The 10,490-nt window shown below is 37.6% G+C and overlaps 1 long non-coding RNA gene across 1 annotated transcript in view; it reads left to right on the top strand.

Annotated features, from left to right (window-relative positions):
* Nucleotides 1–431: 431 nt before the first annotated feature.
* LOC124596621 overlaps nt 432–10,490 on the top strand; it is a 71,908-nt gene continuing 61,849 nt past the window's right edge. The window contains exons 1-2 of the long non-coding RNA XR_006978331.1: nt 432–671; nt 1,038–1,091. This is a non-coding gene — a long non-coding RNA (uncharacterized LOC124596621). The remainder of the gene's footprint in view (nt 672–1,037; nt 1,092–10,490) is intronic.

The following is a 10,490-nucleotide window of genomic DNA, read 5'->3' as shown; positions in this document are numbered from 1 at the left end:
TCATACTTCCATACTTTTCTGTATCTACAGCTATACCTTCCAAATATTTTGTAGTTGTTGAGATGCGTTTATAGCGAGTAGTTTATCCATTTTTTGTTGGTGTTTGCAGTAACAGAAACACGCTATAATGTGTGGACTTTCGTGTTTTCCTAATTTATTTTCCCTCAGAAAATTTTGTGATAAAGTGTGGTAATTAATTAGAATTTCTTTTAATGTATGTGTGTCCATGACGAGAAAATTGATTAACGATGAACACTTATTACACACCTGTTCATATTGTAACTAGAGTAGCGCTTACCTAACAAGATTACATTTCATGTTTAGTAATACATCATTTGAAACACTTCCACACAGCAACCTGTGAATTTGCTGGTGGTCATGTTAAGTCTGAAAAGACCGTCGTACAACACAAATCACTCTCCAGAGGAACGTGTCAACAGTAGACAGACAACCGGAACCGATCATGTAACATGTAATTCGCTACAGTGTTACCATTACTCTCGTCAAGGCTTCATTCGAGTTGTACCAACCCATTTGTTGGTGACGGTCAAGATCTAAATCTGTGCAATGAATTGCATCTTTGCTAAGCGTATTTTGCGAACAAACATGAGATGAGACAGTAGTGAAAGAGAAGCGGAGTGAGCGAGGACGAAATAATGCTCAGATCTTTGGTAAGGACTATTTAAATAAATATTTACACCCAGAGCGTATAAAATACCAATGACAAAGGATAGGTTCAGATTGTATTCTATTTAAAACACCCTCCAGCTATCTGAAAATAAACATCGTATGTAAGTCAGTCGCAAACGTGTCTCGCCGACACGCTATGGCAATTTTGACATTTATTTACAACATAATCACTATCCTGTTCATTCTCATTCATCTTTTAGTAGGTGGAGCTGTAAGCACTTCTCGTATTAAAGCTTTCTTTCGTTAGAGTTGTTTCGCAATTTGACGCGTTTACTGAGTTGTTTCGTAAATGCTCACACGCAACAAGGTTTCATGTTAGTTTATTGAGATTTTACTTCTATTTTCAGATAACATTTGGTTTGGGCGTGTACACCGGTTTGTACATAAGTCAAAATTACGAGGTAAGTGCATTATGCGACCTGCACATATGGATTACATTCAGCTTTTTTATAATTTTTATTTTGTTTTTGTGTATTAAAGTGAGACACGGTTGTTCAGTGAGAATAGTAAAGACGTTACATATAATTGGTACTGAGAGGCTAGTAATGCTTTACATAGCTTGATCAGCCACTTGTTTGCACATTGTAAATCACTGACAAACGGTTGTGTGATATTTGATAGTGTCGTAATTGTACTACTGCAACAACATCGACATTGTCCTAAAACCATTTGAGCAGGTATACAGGAAAACCTATAACAGCACATTGCCAAAAGTCATGATGAATCAAACATTCATTAAATTTTGTTGTCACTAATACTATTTGGTAGATTAGCTAGTGTTTACATTAATATGGCTGTTGAAGAAGATACGTGGAAGATTTTTGTAGAGTGAATATTTTATGTTCGATAGAATACTGATGAAATATTGATATACTAGGTAAAGAAAAAGTAGAAAAAGTTTAATGGTCTTATGGCATAGTATAGAGGGCTGATATATACTCCTTCAGTTGTTTAAAATTTCTTTCTTGCCGTTAATCTGTCATGGTAACATGATGTCTGGGTATTATTGTCATTTTCTACTTGCAAGGAGATCCATGACACCACTGAGAGTCATATTTTCCACAGTTAGTCTAGGAATTACCTGCCTTTTTTTTAATCTCTACCATTAATACTCTAGTTACTGAGTCAGCAATGTGCTGTTTGACTGCTCAAAAGGTAACTTTATGATTGATGTGATGTTTCAAGTGTTAATATTGTTGCATTTCAAATTAACTTTAAATTAAATGGTGAGGAGCTCAAGCCAGTGTTCACTGTTTATGGTCTTTTTGGTTATTATAAAGGAAATATCTATGGAGTTGTCGAGTTTTTGGACCTCGCTTTTGCCAGCACTCTTATTGGCTGACATGTTAAGGATCCTGAAGCAAGGCATTGCATTCTCCACCAGCAGAAATATGTTTGCCAACTCAGCTGTTAATGAGATTACAAAGATCTGTAGGTCACTTGAATGGTCTTCAAGCCTTTTGCAGCAAAATTTATAGTCACCAACTTTCTGGACCTTGCAGATGACTTAATGTTATCATTTCCCGATCACAATGTTTTGACAACTTCCCTAGGTGCCTTCATGAGGTGTTACAGATTTCATTGTTTGTTATTTGGACTCCAACCCAACCCAACTGTGAATTGGCAATCTGGGTACTGTCCAAGCTAGGGCGACAAACTTAGAAATTTGTAAATCTTCACAAACATAATTCTGGCAGAACTAAAAAGGAGAAATTAGTCCATATATGCATTTTTTTGGTACCTTGCCAAAGCCTTCAGTTTTATGGATTACAAAATGGTGTGGTGTTAAAACAATGTCCCTTGCTTGAATGGAGTCATACCACAAAATAAGTAAAATCAGGGTCATATTAACAACTTAAACATGGTGTCCCCCAAGGTTGGTACATGGTGGGTGTAACCTCAGTCTTATCTCACATAAATGGTTTACTTAATTTACTGAACGAATTAATTTTCTGCAGTGAGGCTGCCTTTTTTAAAATTAATTTTTTGCTCCATAGGGCATAATAAATTAATGTCAGACAATAAATAGATAATGCATTTCCATTTGGCAGTATTCTCTGATATTAACATGTTGTTGTTGTTGGGGTCTTCAGTCCTGAGACTGGTTTGATGCAGCTCTCCATGCTACTCTATCGTGTGCAAGCTTCTTCATCTCCTAGTACCTACTGCAGCCTACGTCCTTCTGAATCTGCTTGGTGTATTCATCTCTTGATCTCCCTCTACGCTTTTTACCTTCTACGCTGCCCTCCAATACTACATTGGTGATCCCTTGATGCCTCAGAACATGTCCTACCAACCGATCTCTTCTTCTAGTCAAGTTGTGCCACAAGCTTCTCTTCTCCCCAGTCCTATTCAATACTTCCTCATTAGTTATGTGATCTACCCATCTAATCTTCAGAATTCTTCTGTAGCACCACATTTTGAAAGCTTCTATTCTCTTCTTGTCTAAACTACTTATCGTGCATGTTTCACTTCCATACATGGCTACACTCCATACAAATACTTTCAGAAACGACTTCCTGACATTTAAATCAATACTCGATGTTAACAAATTTTTCTTCTTCAGAAACGCTTTCCTTGTGCCACTGCCAGTCTACATTTTATATCCCCTCTACTTCTACCATCATCAGTTATGTTGCTCCCCAAATAGCAAAACTCCTTTACTACTTTAAGTGTCTCATTTCCTATTCTAATACCCTCAGCATCACCCAACTTAATTCGACTACATTCCATTATCCTCATTTTGCTTTTGTTGATGTTCATCTTATACCCTCCTTTCAAGACACTATCCATTCCATTCAACTGCTCTTCCAAGTCCTTTGCTGTCTCTGACAGAATTACAATGTCATTGGCGAACCTGAAAGTTTTATTTCTTCTCCATGGATTTTAATACCTACTCCAAATTTTTCTTTCATTTCCTTCACTGCTTGCTCAATATACATATTGAATAACATTGGGAAGAGGCTACAACCCTGTCTCACTCCCTTCCCAACCACTGCTTCCCTTTCATGCCCCTCAAATCTTAAAACTGCCATTTGGTTTCTATACAAATTGTAAATAGCCTTTCGCTCCCTATATTTTACCCCTGCCACCTTCACAATTTGAAAGAGAGTATTCCAGTCAACATTGTCAAAAGCTTTCTCTAAGTCTACAAATGCTAGAAGTGTAGGTTTGCCTTTCCTTAATCTAGCTTCTAAGATAAGTCGTAGGGTCAGTATTGCCTCACGTGTTCCAACATTTATACGGAATCCAAACTGATCTTCCCCGATATCGGCTTCTACTAGTTTTTCCATTCGTCTGTAAAGAATTCGTGTTAGTATTTTGCAGCCGTGACTTATTAAACTGCTAGCTCGGTAATTTTCACATCTGTCAACACCTGCTTTCTTTGGGACTGGAATTATTATATTATTCTTGAAGTCTGAAAGTATTTTGCCTGTCTCATACATCTTGCTCACCAGATGGTAGAGTTTTGTCAGCGCTGGCTCTCCCAAGGCCGTCAGTAGTTCTAATGGAATGTTGTCTACTCATGTCTTTCAGTGATCTGTCAAACTCTTCATGCAGTATCAAATCTCCCATTTCATCTTCATCTACATCCTCTTCCATTTCCATAATATTGTCCTCAAGTACATTGCCCTTGTATAGACCCTCTATATACTCCTTACACCTTTCTGTTTTCCCTTCTTTGCTTAGAACTGGGTTTCCATCTGAGCTCTTAATATTCATACAAGTGGTACTCTTTTCTCCAAAGGTCTCTTTAATTTTCCTGTAGGCTGTATCTATCTTACCCCTAGTGAGATAAGCCTCTACATCCTTATATCTGTCCTCTAGCCATGCCTGCTAAGCCATTTTGCACTTCCTGTCGATCTCATTTTTGAGACGTTTGTATTCCTTTTTACCTGCTTCATTTACTGCATTTTTATATTTTCTCCTTTAATCAATTAAATTCAATATTTCTTCTGTTACCCACGGATTTCTACTAGCCCTCGCCTTTTTACCTACTTGATCCTCTGCTGCCTTCACTACTTCATTCCTCAAAGCTACCCATTCTTCTTCTACTGTATTTCTTTCCCCCGTTCCTGCCATTTGTTCCCTTACGCTCTCCCTGAAACTCTGTACAACCTCTGGTTTAGTCAGTTTATCCAGATCCCATCTCCTTAATTTCCCACTTTTATGCAATTTCTTCAGTTTTAATCGACAGTTCATAAACAGAAGATTGTGGTCAGAGTCCACATCTGCCCCTGGAAATGTCTTACAATTTAAAACCTGGTTCCTAAATCTCTGTCTTACCATTATATAATCTATCTGCAATCTGTCAGTATCTCCAGGGTTCTTCCATGTATACAACCTTCTTTTATGATTCTTGATCCAAGTGCTAGCTGATGATTAAGTTGTGCTCTGTGCAGAATTCTACCAGGCGGCTTCCTCTTTCATTTCTTAGCCCCAATCCATACTCACCTACTACGTTTCCTTCTCTTCCTTTTCCTACTACCGAATTCCAGTCACCCATGACTATTAAATTTTCATCCCTTCACTATCTGAATAATTTCTTTTATTTCGTCATACATTTCTTCAATTTCTTCGTCATCTGCAGAGCTAGTTGGCATATAAACTTGTACTACTGTAGTAGGTGTGGGCTTCGTGTCTCTCTTGCCCACAATAATGCGTTCACCATGCTGTTTGTAGTAGCTTACCCGCATTCCTATTTTTTTATTCATTATTAAACCTACTCCTGCATTACCCCTATTTGACTTTGTATTTATAACCCTGTATTCGCCTGACCAAAAGTCTTGTTCCTCCTGCCACCGAACTTCACAAATTCCCACTATATCTAACTTTAACCTATCCATTTCCCTTTTTAAATTTTCTAACCTACCTGCCCGATTAAGGGATCTGACATTCCACGCACCGATCCGTAGAACGCCAGGTTTCTTTCTCCTGATGACGACGTCTTCCTGAGTAGTCCCCGCCCGGAGATCCGAATGGGGGACTATTTTATCTCCGGAATATTTTACCCAAGAGGACACCATCATCATTAACCATACAGTAAAGCTGCATGCCCTCGGGAAAATTACGGCTGTAGTTTCCCCTTGCTTTCAACCGTTCGCAGTACCAGCACAGCAAGGCTGTTTTGGTTAGTGTTAAAAGGCCAGATCAGTCAATCATCCAGACTGTTGCCCCTGCAACTACTGAAAAGGCTGCTGCCCCTCTTCTGGAACCACGCGTTTGTCTGGCATCTCAACAGATACCCCTCCGTTGTGGTTGCACCTATGGTACGGCTATCTGTATCGCTGAGGCACGCAAGCCTCCCCACCAACGGCAAGGTCCATGGTTCATTGGGGGAGGGGAATAAAAACATAGAGGAAAGAATTAAGACGTAGTAGGATTCTGATGTACAAATATCTTGAAAAAAGATGCAAATACATCCATACTGGATAAGGTGCATAGTGGGATGGGCTTACTACTGGTGTACAACAATCAATTTAATGTTAACCATACTGAAACTTGTATTGTACCATTCCACACAAATAAAACTGACTACCTGAATCAGTGAGAAATTGTTAATTGAAAGTCCTCATGTGAAATTCTGTGGTATCCTGATGGATAACAAATTGACGTGGCTGCATCATGCAGATAGTGTTTTCTTGTTTAAAAAAAAACCCATGGTTCTGCGTGCTTTACACTTCAAAATGGGTCTCATTGTGTTAACCTGCACAGACAGGCTTATTAGCATGTGTGCCATACTTCCACTCAGCACTGGTATCTGACACAATACTCAGTGTAATAATTTTGGTAAACACTTTTGGAAACAGTGATCAATAGAGTATTATATTTTAACTAAAGTTCAGTCTTGATCACAAGACTTATGTCTCAATAACATAGGTGACCGGTTTCGGTTATATTTATATAACCGTCTTCAGACCCATGGCTTCCTTGGAGGATGGTAGGTGGAGCTCTCCTCAGCTGCTACGAAGTCAATATTCGGTGTAATGATGTTAAGATCAAAAACGTATTTTATTCTACAGAAGTGAGCAGGCACAAAGAATATACTTATAGCTGATAACCGAACATATTGCGGAAGTATCTGCAGGAATCTCGGTTTTTTTACACTTGGGGGTGGGGGAAATATTTTGTGGTATTTATGATTAATAATGCAATAAGAGTGAACTTAGGTTGGCTTGTGAAATTCACAGCCGTGGTACTAGAAATTAATAATACATTCCATGTAGACTTTGTTCCAGTGAAGAGTTCAGAATAGTATTTACATTCTGCTGCAAAATTCTTTAATAATTTACTGGTAGATGTCAGGTAGGAAATAGGCAGTCCTAGGATACTCCAAAATAAAGTAAAAGAGTACCGTATTACACTTAAATCTGATGTGAATACAGTGGAAGATATCAAAAAATTATGATTGTTAGGATAAATATTGACTGAAAACATGGTAATTCGATACCATTTGAAAATGTATAACAGGTATCTGTGTTATTGGAGGTAAAAGTTTCACCATTGAAAATTTTTAAAAATGAGCACTAGATGGTACCAGTGAAGTGTGAAATTAATTTTGTTTTAAATGTTAAATAGATCTAACTCAACGACAGTGCCCTTGGCTTGTTTTATTCAACTTTGGTACATAATCAGCTGCCTTCATAAAAGACTGTTTACAAATGGTTTGCAGAATTTTGTCATGTTTGTGCTCTCATTAGCGATGAATTTAGTCAAGATCAGCCAAAATGAGATGTTCAGAAAACATCTGTGCTATGCGCAACATGACCTTAGAGCACTGACATGTGACTTGCCATGAGATAGAGGCATCTTAAGCACATCAAAGACAGCAGCACTTTTAAGTTTGCATGAACATTTAGCTATGAAAAGAGTCCTCATGTTGGGGAACACACAGTTTGACTGAAAATCAAATGCTGGCCTGTGGCAACTGGTGTAAGGAGGTGCTCAAAAATTGGAGCTGAGGAAATTCAAAATTTGTGTACATGATCATTATGGGAGACAAAATATGGATACATTTGTCTGGGCCAGGAACAAGCAGCAATCAACTGTTTGTGTGTTTCAAGATGAACCAAACCTAACAAAAGTGATTCATCAAAGAACACTTCCAAGGAAATGGTTGTTTATTTCTTTGGCTACATTTGACATGACACGATTTAGAAGATAAAAAAGTTTATGCTGAATGGTATACAATAATTTGCTTGATGTAAGTCAATGAAATCAGGAAAACCAACGTAAAACCTCTTCAGTGTCAGCTGTCAAACGATTTATTATTTGACATTATTTTAAAGGCATTAAAAATGTGATTGCAAAAATTTTCATTCCCTCAAGAAGCTGTTGAATACTTACAAAACCAAGACTTGAGTGGTACCAACACCAGAGTGGAAAAAATTCTAGAATTTGTTTGAATGGATGCAGAATTGTACAAATTTTAATTCTCAATATTTTGAGAAAGAATAAAATAATTTGTCCAAAAGAATTTTTTTTGTCAAAGCTTGTCGCTTTTTCATACAAACTTTCATACCTTGTGTGATGGCCCTAGACTTGGAGGGTGGTGGTTCATATCAAGGTAGCAAAATAACTTGTTTGCTTGTATTTAACTAGAAACGGAAGGAGAGGTGGAGGCGTTAGGTTCCTAAATCATCAGACTTGCACCAGACATCTCCACAACATCTCATGGAGTGACGGCATGTGACACTATTGATGATCTGTCCATTGGTTAGTGATATGGCCCCTTCTTGGTTGCTAGGCAGAAAGAGTAGGCTACAAGTTGGTTCTGGGTTTCACCTCTCCCTTCCCTTCATCCATAATGAAACAAATACAACACATATTGGATGAGCACTCATCGCAGTCATCCATAAGATACAGATACACATCTGACATTTCATAGATCAGATCAGATGGAGACAGTAGCAAACTATTGGGTTGGGACATAAATTCATAGTGTTTTTCATAAGTTTAATAAACACAACAGATATGCATAATAGAGACTTTAGTAATAAATAATATTGTCTCCTTCACTATTTACAACAGTCCGCCAACACTGGGGTTACTTTTCAATTCTGCAACTGTAGAAATCATGTGGAAGAACTTGGAGAACCATATGTGGAGTGCATTTTCATCCAGAAAATAAGTTTTTTGAAGGCTGTTTGATAGAGAGCAGAAAAAGCAAAAATTTTATGGTGCAAGATCAGGTGGTTAAGGTGGCTGCAGAATGACTTCCCAACCAAACTCCTGTGTAATGTTTGTCAGTCGTAGAATGTGGGCAGGCATTATTGTGGAGTAGCATCATTTCACTCAGTCTTCCTGGTCGTTATTCTTGGAATCCTTCTGCTAGATATCTCAGTTGTTGACAATAAAGAAGCAAAACATGCTACGCCACACCATTGCTGTTCCACCAGATGCATAACATTAACTTTTATGAATGTGTGCGGGTCTTTGTATGGGGAGTTGCTGCTTTGTTTGAGTTCGGTTATTCCTTTCTTTTCCTTATGCTAGCAGAAAGGTGCCATTTTCATCACCAGTAACAATACAGGATAAAAATGGTCAGTGTTGTTCCAAGTCAATTGATGACCAAGCAAGCAAGGATGCACATGTGGTCTTCCAATGATTTTTCTGATTTTGGCTTAAGGCGTGCAGTTCCCGTTCACTCGATTTTTGAACCTTCCCCACTGCGTGCAAATGTTGCATGATTGGTGAAAAATCACAGTCCATCATGTCTACCAGTTCTTGAGTACACTCATGTGGATTAATGCATTTAAACAATCTTCATCAAAGCCTGGAGGTATTCCTGAATGCGAGTAGTTACTAATGTCTTAAAACTATGTGACAATAAAATATGAAATATTTCCACAAAAATAATAATGACTTATTGCGAGAGCCATGTGCATTGTTGAAATTACAACTCCATTGTTGCGTGCTATAGTTAAGTTGCAAACTTGTAAAAAAAATTATCAGTTGTAATGTTCCTACCATTTCCCCTCAGGTAATCAACTAAATAATGTACCATTCGTTTCCATTGATTTATTTCCCTTTAATCTGCGGACTTCCATGTACACAGTTGTGCATTTATGAGAAAACTAGCTCAGTGTCCTCTGCTTCACTCAGGTAGACTGTATAGTCTGCAGAGATTTTTTAAAATTATTATTTAAAGGAATTTTTATGTTGTTCACAAATTGCGACACCTTCGCACTAATTAAGGCCATAGAAGCATGGTCTGTTCCGATTGTACTTCTAACCAAAAAGTTATTCTGGTAGCAGGAGTTGGAGGCTTTTGTTAATCCAGTTTCATGAGTTCTTGTGGTGATATTTCCATAGAAACTTTCACTGTCCTATCCTGTATTTCTAACCAAGAAGTGAAATAACTGTTTTTCGTATATTTAGCTTTAAAACAGTTTTAATATAACGAAATATTTTCTAAGAATTTTTTCATGCTCTATTTCACTCCCTTAGGGGTGGAATTTCATAAAATCCCATTGTAAACAATGTCTGCAATATAAAATCAACACCTTCTGCAAATTTCAAGTTTCATTCCTTAGTACTTTGGACTGGTCAATGATGAGTCAGTCAGTCAGGAATTGCCTTTTATAAAAATATATAGATTGATCTTATAATCTGCAGTAGCAGACACTTTTATGCTGTATTTTCCACGTTTTTAAGGAATGTGCATCTTGAATGGACACTGTCTCAAAGTATACAGATGCTCATCAACAATAATATAAGGCCTAGGGATATAAGACAAAATGTGTACATCAATGAACATTTCAAACAAAGCCTGTATAGTTTCAACTTTTGATCCAGAA

This window comes from Schistocerca americana, chromosome 2 (assembly GCF_021461395.2).
Source record: "Schistocerca americana isolate TAMUIC-IGC-003095 chromosome 2, iqSchAmer2.1, whole genome shotgun sequence".
NCBI lineage: Eukaryota > Metazoa > Arthropoda > Insecta > Orthoptera > Acrididae > Schistocerca > Schistocerca americana.
Note: the sequence above shows the minus strand (reverse complement) of the source record. Positions and strands in the feature narration are given on the sequence as shown.